The sequence below is a fragment of the Gossypium arboreum genome, chromosome 11 (assembly GCF_025698485.1).
Source record: "Gossypium arboreum isolate Shixiya-1 chromosome 11, ASM2569848v2, whole genome shotgun sequence".
Taxonomy (NCBI): Eukaryota; Viridiplantae; Streptophyta; class Magnoliopsida; order Malvales; family Malvaceae; genus Gossypium; species Gossypium arboreum.
The window spans coordinates 78,160,837-78,170,622 of NC_069080.1; positions in this window are offsets into that span (position 1 = coordinate 78,160,837).

The window sequence follows — 9,786 nt, forward strand, 5'->3', positions numbered from 1 at the left end:
CGAATCGATCCAAATATGGTCTAAAGATCCGATTCATTAAATCCATAAATACCGCGAGGGCATTAGTGAGCCCAAACGGCATCACTAGAAACTCATAGTGACCATATCTCGCTCAAGGCGGTCTTGGGTACGTCCAATCTCGGATTCGCAATTGATAATAGCCCAATCTCAAATCTATTTTCGAGAACACCGAGGCTCCCTTCAGTTGATCGAACAAGTCATCAATACGTGGCAACGGATATTTGTTCTTTATCGTCGCTTTATTAAGCTGACGATAGTCGATGCACACCGCATGGTTCCATCCTTCTTCTTCACGAACAATCTTGGCGCACCCAAGGCGAAAAACTCAAGCGAGCAAAACCTCTATCCACCAATTCTTGCAACGAGCTTTCAACTCCTTTAATTCCGTTGGTGCCATACGATACGGAGCTATCGAAATTGAGTGGTACCAGTACCAATTCGATGCCAAATTCTATTTCCGAACATGTGGTAAACCCGGCAATTCTTCGGGAAAACATCCGGTATTCACAAACCACGGAGCACAGATTCGGGTTTCTTTTCGATTCCTTGTCATCGAAAGCACGTCGCAAGGTACGCCGCACCCTTTTCTTACATATTTCGAGCCAACATCGCCGATATTACACCGGCAACCCTTTAAGTCCGTAGACTCAACCCGAATTATTTCATTATTCGCGCACCTCAAATCGATAGTCTTGCTCTTGCAATTTACAACCGCATCGTGCATGGTCAACCAATCCAAACCAAGAATAATGTCGAACTCATCGAACGGCAAAAGCATCAAGTCTGCGGAAAACAAGAACCTCGGAACACTAGGGGACTTTTCTTGCACACTTTGTTGACAAGTACGTAATGACCCAAGGGTTTGACACCGAATTACAAACTCGAGAGACTCAATAGGCAAAGTCTTCTCGGATGCTAAGGTTTCACATATATATGAATGAGTAGAACCAGGTCAATCAAAGCAATCACATTTGTATTGAAAAGAGTGAAAGTACCGGTAATGACATCCGGAGGCGAGATCCTCACGTGCGCAGATGGCATAAGTCCTTGCAGAGCACGAGCCTCGATCGATGGTAGCATCTCTAGATCCTCTCGACCGCCAACGACATTGCCCATATTTCTAGGTGGCCTACCTCGAGCGATGGTAGCACCCGGGTTTCCACTCGACTCACATTCTGCTCAAGCATCCTCGGGCAATCCTTCATAAAGTGGTCGGCCGATCCACACTTATAGCGAGGAGCGATCACGAAACCAACAGCTCCCGAATGCCATTTGCCACAATGTGGACACTCCGCCTCTCTCGGCGATCATTTCCACCATCGGCGATCGAAGTGACTCGTGTGGTCACAGGGGTCGATCGCGTCCTCGTCTAGAAAAGCCCGAAACGCCTCTAGACCGGCTCGCATCATCTCAAATCTCTTCGATGCTTGTTGAAGAGACTTTCCGAGGACCTCTTTCGAATTCTCCGGTTCCCACATCAGCTTTTTGTTTCTCCTTTCTAAGCTCTTGACTTTACAAGCTCGCTCAACAAGTACTACGAACTCTCGTATCTCGAGAATGCCAACAAACATCCTTATATCATCATTCAGCCCATCCTCGGCGTTTACACATAATAGCTTCAGACGAAATGCATTCTCGCGTCATCGGCTAAGCCTCACAAACTTTCGTTCGTAGTCGATAACGGACATAGAACCTTGCTTAAGATCAAGAAATTCCCTCGCTTTTGGTCGATGAATCTCGATGATATACTTTTTGAACTCGGTTTGAAAGAATTCCCAAGTCACTTGCTCTCTAGGCACCACAAGTCGAGTACTCCACCAATAGTAGGCGGACTCACGTAGCAAGGAGATGGTACACTTTAAGCACTCATCGTGTACAGGATAGCTCATCGAGCACCCGGATAGTGTTATCCAACCAAAATTCAGCTCGCTCGGCATCATCATCATCCGTAGCCTTAAATTCAGTGGCCCCATGTTTTGAATCCTATCGATCGGGGCTTACTTGACCTTATTTGGTCAGATCACCGGAGGTATTGTAGGTCTTGGGGTTGCATTTGTCGGGAATGGAGGTTGTGGAACAGCCGTGTTAGTTCGAATGTATTGATTAAACCATTCGTTCATCACACTATAAAAGGCTTGCCTAGCCTCGTCATTAGGATTGCTGGCCATAGGTTGAGAGTCCGCGGCGCTGTCCCTTGCACGGAGCAGCACCACACTCTCCACATCATCAGCTATCGCTTTCGGTTGGGATCGGATCCATTGCTATAAACAAACACAAAGTCAAATTGTCGAAATCACCACACTATCGATTCATCATTTAATGGCATGTATAGCTAGACCCCAAACACATCACGGTAGTCCTAGAATCGACTAAACCGTGGCTCGATACCAATAAAATTGTAACACCCCGAACCCGAGACCATCGCGGTTATCGGACACGAGGGTTAACAAGCCAAGTTCACTTGTTTTGCCCATCCATTTGACATTTCCAGTCAGGCTGGAAAACTGCATCACTGTCGCCTTAAAAATCATATCTCGAGTTTCAAAACTTGGAAACTGGTTTCGTAAATTTTCCCTGAATTTAGACTCATATATCCATCCATGGATTTATTTCTAGAATTTTTGGTCATGCCAATTGGTACAGTTTATTAGTTAAATTCACCCATGTTACAGGGATCGACTGCTCTGACCTTCGCGCGGTATAACTTGAATATCTCTCTGTACAGGGCTTTAATGCTGGTGCCGTTTGTTTCTAATGAAACTAGACTAAAAATGGAATCTGTACATATAAGGTATGTCTCCTAATTATTTTTGGATAATTTATAATAAATTTTTAAAGTTGCAACAGGGAACCCAGAAACCGTTCTGGCCCTGTCTCACCATAGCTTTAATATCTCTTAACATGTAACTCCTATGACCATTTCGTTTCTTCCGTATGAAAATAGACTCATCAAGGTTCATTTACATAGCTTATTCACTATTTAATTCCATTCCTACGAATTTTGGTGATTTTTCACATTCACGTCACTGCAGCTGGCAGCATCTGTTTTTAAGGTAGGTCTTACCTATTTGGTAGTCCCCATGAACCAACTAGTCTTGCCATACATAGGTTCATATATGATCATTTTAACCATGCCAATGGCTGATCATGTGACCAACATTCCCATTTCCAATCCATAGCCACATCATGACACCAAATATATACATACAAACCACAAATAGTCTAAGTTCATGCTTCCTTTTTGAGCCATTTTCGCATGGCCGTACATATATACATCACAACATATTTAACCAACAAGGGTAGTCCTATACATGCCATCTCAAGTTCAACCAAAATTTATACCAAAATGGAGGCTTGATAGTGTGGATGACTTCGACTTCAACGATCCCAAATCCGATTGCTTGAGCGAAATCTAGAAAACGAGAGCCAAAGCAACGGGTAAGCATTTTATGCTTAGTAAGTCTCAAGGAATATAATCAACTCTAATTACAGCAATACATTCACATAGCCAAATGCATCATTTCATTAATACACATTCTTACTTCACACTTCATCATTATATAATTTCACAAAGTATCAATCAATTCAATAACTGAAATTCATTAGTCGATTGAGCGAATGTTGCTCAAACATGTCGACTTTCCAATGCACATATAAACGTACCTCATTCTTTGGGCTTTTCGAGTGTACTCATTGAATTTATTACAGCAACCAACACTCACCTCCAGCCCAAGATTCTTCGAATATAACCGGATATAACCATGTGCACAAATGCCTTGGTCTTAGCCCGATAGAATGTCTCGCACGAATGCCTTGGTCTTAGCCCGATGTAGCCACTAGCACAATTGCCTTGGTCTTAACCGGATATAATTTCCAGCATAATTGTCTTGAGATTTAGCCGGATATCATTCAATTTCCCATGAACACATACATCAATTATCATTGGACATACATATTTCATTTTCGTTACTAAGGCTCAAACGCAATTATAGTCACAAGCATATTCGCCTTGGGACTTAGCCCGGTATCATTCAATTTCTCATACACACATAAATCAATAATCATACACATCCATACTTCATCTCACATAATTCAAGTAAGGTCACTTCTTGAGGACTTACCTCGGATGTTGTCGAACGGCTTTTTTCGGCTATTCGATCACTTTCTCCTTCCCTTGTCCAATTGTGGCCCTCTAAGCTCTTGAGCTAATTCAAACAAATTCAATTTATTAAAACCTCATTGTGCTAGCTTATGGCCGAATATGACAAGGAGTTTAAATGGTCATATACCACCCTTTAGCTTGAATACACAATGGTCATGCACATTTTATACTACATCAAGCAATTCAATACAATTTATTCGAGCATCAAGGAAATGCTAAGGCCTTCAATAGGCTACCCAAGGCCGAATATTCATGTACATGTTGAGGTCAATTTTGCACTTAATACCTCACAAAAACAGCATGCATTTTACTAGTTAATGCTTTGCACATTGTATTAAAACTTATAATATAGCATCAAGCACTTATATGTGTGCTAGGCGAATTGTGCTTGCAATTTCACAAGCATTCTTCCACATCTTCTTCTTTAAACCAATATATTCATCACTTAGTTCATAACCAAAACATCATGTGCAAACATATATATACATATATGAGCATGGCCGAATTTCAAGGTGTCCATAGCCATCCAAAACACAAATTTTAACTAACATGCAAGAAGCATGAACCATGCTCATGAATGCATCATGGCGAATATGACAATCATGCCCTTTTCAACTTCAATCATGGTTAAACAAAAAGAAAACTCAAAATCTTACTCAAGAGTAGACAATCCATCATTGCATGCATCATCATCAAGCTTCACACTTAGCATGCAATGGCTTTATCACCATAACAACTTTGGCCAAATGCCATTTCCATGGCATAACAAAGATTTGAGCCATGGCTAACATGCACATCAAATTAGCAACCAAAACATGCATGAAACTCCCAACACAACCTCATACATACCTTACTCTTGTTGCAAGTTTAGCCAAATTTCCTTCTAGATCTCTTCTAAACAAAGAAAATGAAGCAAAAATCCTTCCTTTTTCCTTAGTATTTTCGCCAAAGAAGAGAAAATAGGTGAACAAAATTTTTTCTTTGCTTCTCTTTCACTCACGGCAAAAAGGGGGAAGGATGAGCAAATTTTGATTTTTTTGTTTCTCTTCCTACATGCTTAATTTTTTATCATTTATCACATCATGCATTAACAAAACATGTCATAGCATGTTTTCCTTGCCCATATTCCCTTGTCATGGCGGCCACTATACCATCTTTGGGGAAATTTGACATGCAAATCCCTTATTTTTGCATGCATGCTCAACTAGTCATCACACATTTCCCCATCATACTTTCAAAGTTTACTACTAGGTCCTTTCTAGTGAAATTCACATTTATAATTCTAAATTGAAACATCAAAATGTCATACACAATTTAACACATATCATAGGCATCAAAATAAATTTTTAATTATTTTTATGCCTCGGTTTTGTGGTCCCGAAACCACATTCCGACTAGGGTCAATTTTGGGCTGTCACAACAAAGTCCTCCATGAGCTTCTTTCAGTATTGACTGCCTTAAGTTAGAGTCCTTCGGAATGCAAACTCTTCCTCAGAAACACAGAACTCCTTCGCTATTCAACCCAAACTCAGAAGTTTCCCTTTTATTAATTTGTTGGAATCGAAAAACTAAAAACTCATCATTCAACTACTTTTCCCTAATCTGATCCACCCAGGTTGGCCTTACCTGTAACCCAGCCAACAAACTACCATCATCATACAGACTCAGACGAGCAAACATTGCTCTTAGATCAGATACAACTCTATGGCTTAGGGCATCGGCTACCATATTAGCCTTGCCTGGGTGATACTCAATTGAACAGTCATAATCCTTAAGCAACTCTATCCATCTTTGTTGCCTAAGGTTCAGCTCCTTCTGAGTCAGCAAGTACTTAAGACTCTTATGATCCGTGTATATGACACACATTTCTTCGTACAAGTAGTGTCTCCAAATTTTTAGTGCAAAGATTACTGCTGCCAATTCTAAATCGTGTGTAGGATAGTTACTTCGTGAGGTTTAAGCTGTCACGATGCATAAGCAACCACCTTACCCTATTGTATCAACACACAGCCCAAACCCACATGTGATGCATCAGTGTACACTGTAAAATCCTTCTCAGACTCTGGCTGAATTAATACAGGTGCCTCAGTCAGAACTTTCTTCAATTTCTCAAAAGCTTCCTGCTGCTTCTCAGTCCAAACAAATGGTGCTCCTTTCATTATAAGCTTTGTCAATGGTGCTTCCAACACAGAAAAGCCTTCCACAAACCTTCTGTAGTATCCTGCCAAACCCAAAAAACTCTGAATTTCTGACACCGACCTTGGTGGCTTCCACTCCAGAATCGCTTCAATCATTCGAGGGTCCACCTTGATCCCCTCAGCAGAGACAACATGACCTAAGAAGGTTACCTCCCTCAACCAGAATTCACACTTACTGAATTTTGCATAAAGTTTCTTCTCCCTCAACACTTGCAGCACAATGCAGAGATGCTCAACATGCTTCTCTTCAGTTTTAGAATATACTAGAATATCGTCAATAAAAATGACTACGAATCAATCCAAAAATGGTTGGAATACACGATTCATCAGATCCATGAATGCTGCAGGAGCGTTCGTCAGTCCAAATGGCATAACCAGAAACTCGTAATGACCATACCGAGTCCTGAATGCCGTCTTATGAATATCTACCTCCTTAAGCCTTAACTGGTGATATCCAGATCGAAGATCGATCTTGAAGAATACCGAAGCTCCTCTAAGTTGGTCAAACAGATCATCGATTCTTGGTAGAGGGTACTTATTCTTAATCGTCAGTTTGTTCAACTGCCAATAATCGATGCACATCCGCATCGTCCCATCCTTCTTTTTCACAAACAACACTGGTGCTCCCCACGGAGACACACTTGGCCTAATAAAGCCTCTATCTATCAACTCTTGAATCTGTGCTTTCAGCTCCACTAACTCCTTCGGTGCCATCTTGTATGGTACGATGGACACTGGTGCCATTCTAGGCAAAAAGGATTTTGGATCTTCGGGTTTTACAGGTAGGCCTATTAAGAGAGCCAAGGCTGATGGGCCAGCCCGAGCTGGAGATCCTGTTATTCTACAAGACCGCAACTCTATGCTGATTGTGGAAGATCTCATTTGTGGGAGTGCTAGAAAAAGATTGGGGCATGCTTCAGATGTGGGTCTATGGATCATCAGGTAAGAAATTGTCCTCAAAGGCCTACTCAGATGCAAACTACAGGGCAGGGTTATGTTCAGCCAGTGAGAGGTGGTCAGCCATTAAGAGGTCGTGGACAATCTAGAGGTGGAAATGGGTTTGGACGAGGTCGTGGAGCACCAGGTAGAGGCATGGGTAATACCGAAGAGAGGCAACTAGTTTTGGTCTATACTGCTCGCCCCTGAGAGGATGGTGACGCCCCTGATGTCATAACCGGTATGTTCTTTATTCATAATTCACCATTTGTTTCTTTAATTGATATTAGATCTACGCATTCGTATGTTGTGTAACACCCCAAACTTGGCCCAGACGTTACGGCCAAGTCTGACGTGTCACATTGACTTACGGTTGATTGTGTTCTTTGTTTATGGTAATTAGGGTGATTTTGAAAAACAATGGTTAATTTTTGACTAAGAAGAAAAAAAACACCGATTAATTTAGTCTTTAGGTTATCCATTTGTTATGCTCGTTGTGTTTGAAATCGTTTATTAATTTTTGAACAAAAACCCACACTGCCTAAATTTAACAGTTTAAAACGAGTATAAATAAAACAAGTAATAAAACCATAAAATTTATGAGCGGCCTTATTACAACTTAAAACCCAAACCAAATAAAGTAAGTAAATGCTGATCAAAACACATGAAGAAAATCGAATTTGTAGAACATGTGGCCACTCCGAATCCCTTACAGCTCTAAGCCCATATGGTTGAGGATTTCCTGCATGGAAGAAATTAAGGGGTGAGTTTGGAAACTCAGTGTGTAAAACAACCCAACCATAGTCCAAACCAGATCAAACCACAGAAACAGATTAAGTTGGGCCTTAGCCCTATACAGAATTCAGAATGAAGCCCACAGGCCCATAACAGATATAGAACAGATATATCATGTATGCAAAAAACCCAGCCCATATCCATCCGTATACACCCCCGTACCAACCTTACGCCATGCGGGGAGACAACTCGACCCACCCATCCGCTACACACCTCAGAATTTGCAGCATGGCTACCAGAACAGATATTGTGACAGAGTCACCAGATACAGATATTGTGGCAGTGCCACCAGAACAGATATTTGTGGCATAGCGACCAGAAACATATATTTGTGGCATGGCCACCAGAATGCTTCCTCCATCAATATAACCCATATCCTATGCAACAGATATACATGTCATGGCATACAATATACAGAATCAGAATATCATGTATTTCAGTCAAAATCAACCCTAGGGATATAACGGTCACTTTGCACCTAGGGGTATAATGGTAATTTTCAGACTTAGGGAATTTTAGTAAATTTACTATTTTAGGGTTTTCATGCATATTACAACCATTAACGTATTAACAGAAACACTTAACGAGCATTTTTACTGAATTGGGCCTGTTGGCCCATTAACCTGATTTCGGCCCGTTCAGCCCAAATATACCGAACTGCACGTAATTGCGCACTCTGCAATCTTACCGTTTAAGATTAGCAGGATTAACAAATAAACTATCTCACGAGGGCTCGCACGCTCGCAAGATCACAAAATGCCTGCTCTTCAACATTTTGGCTTTTCGGATTTTGCCGATCTAGTCTATAAGTGGGTGTCGTTTACACACCTGATCTGTAACGATACATTGGCGAGATCCACACACGAGTTGCCTACAATTGAGTTACTAATACTTCAGACTACATATCAAAACAAAATACGTACCAATCTCCTTACCATATTCGGCCAACATTGCCTTAGTCCCTAATTCTTACCTTTCTGCCGAAATATGGACTAGATCTAGATGTCCAACCACGTTAGCCTTCAAAGCCCTTTGCTGTACGTCCCCTTGTCCACACTAGTGCACACAAAACCAAAAGAAAGAGGCCAATATGCCCTTAGTCCAAACATTAGCCACCCTTAAGGGGTTTCGGAGCATAAATAACTATCGAAAGTTGTTCGAATACTTACCAATCGTTGTCCTGCCCAAAAAAGTGTTCCTATCTATGATACTAATCCTGATATACTGTAGTTACGAGAAGAAATAGGTTCAAGTAGCCAAAGATTCAGCTTCCTATACCACAGGTATGAAGGTTTCGGCTTTTTAAGGAAAAGGAAATGAGGTTCGGCCTCCTAGATGTGAGGCGAATAAATGAAGAGAAGAAGAGAAGGAAAGGGATGGTAGATTTGACCAATTGAGGAACAATGGAGAAAATAAAATGATAATAAAGACAAAAGAGAGGAGAGTATAGGTTTGGCTATGGGGAAAACGAAAAGATGAAAGAAAGAAAGATGAGAAGGGAAAGTAGTATTCGGTTATGGCAAAGGAAAATGGCACAGAGAGTTATGAGGTGTTCCAAGTTTCGTATACTAGCAAAATGGAAGGGAAAAAAGAAAAACCCTAAGCACAATACCTTATTTTGGCAAGCCAAAAGAAGACTAAACCGAAACCCAAAGGAAAAGCTACCAAGAAATG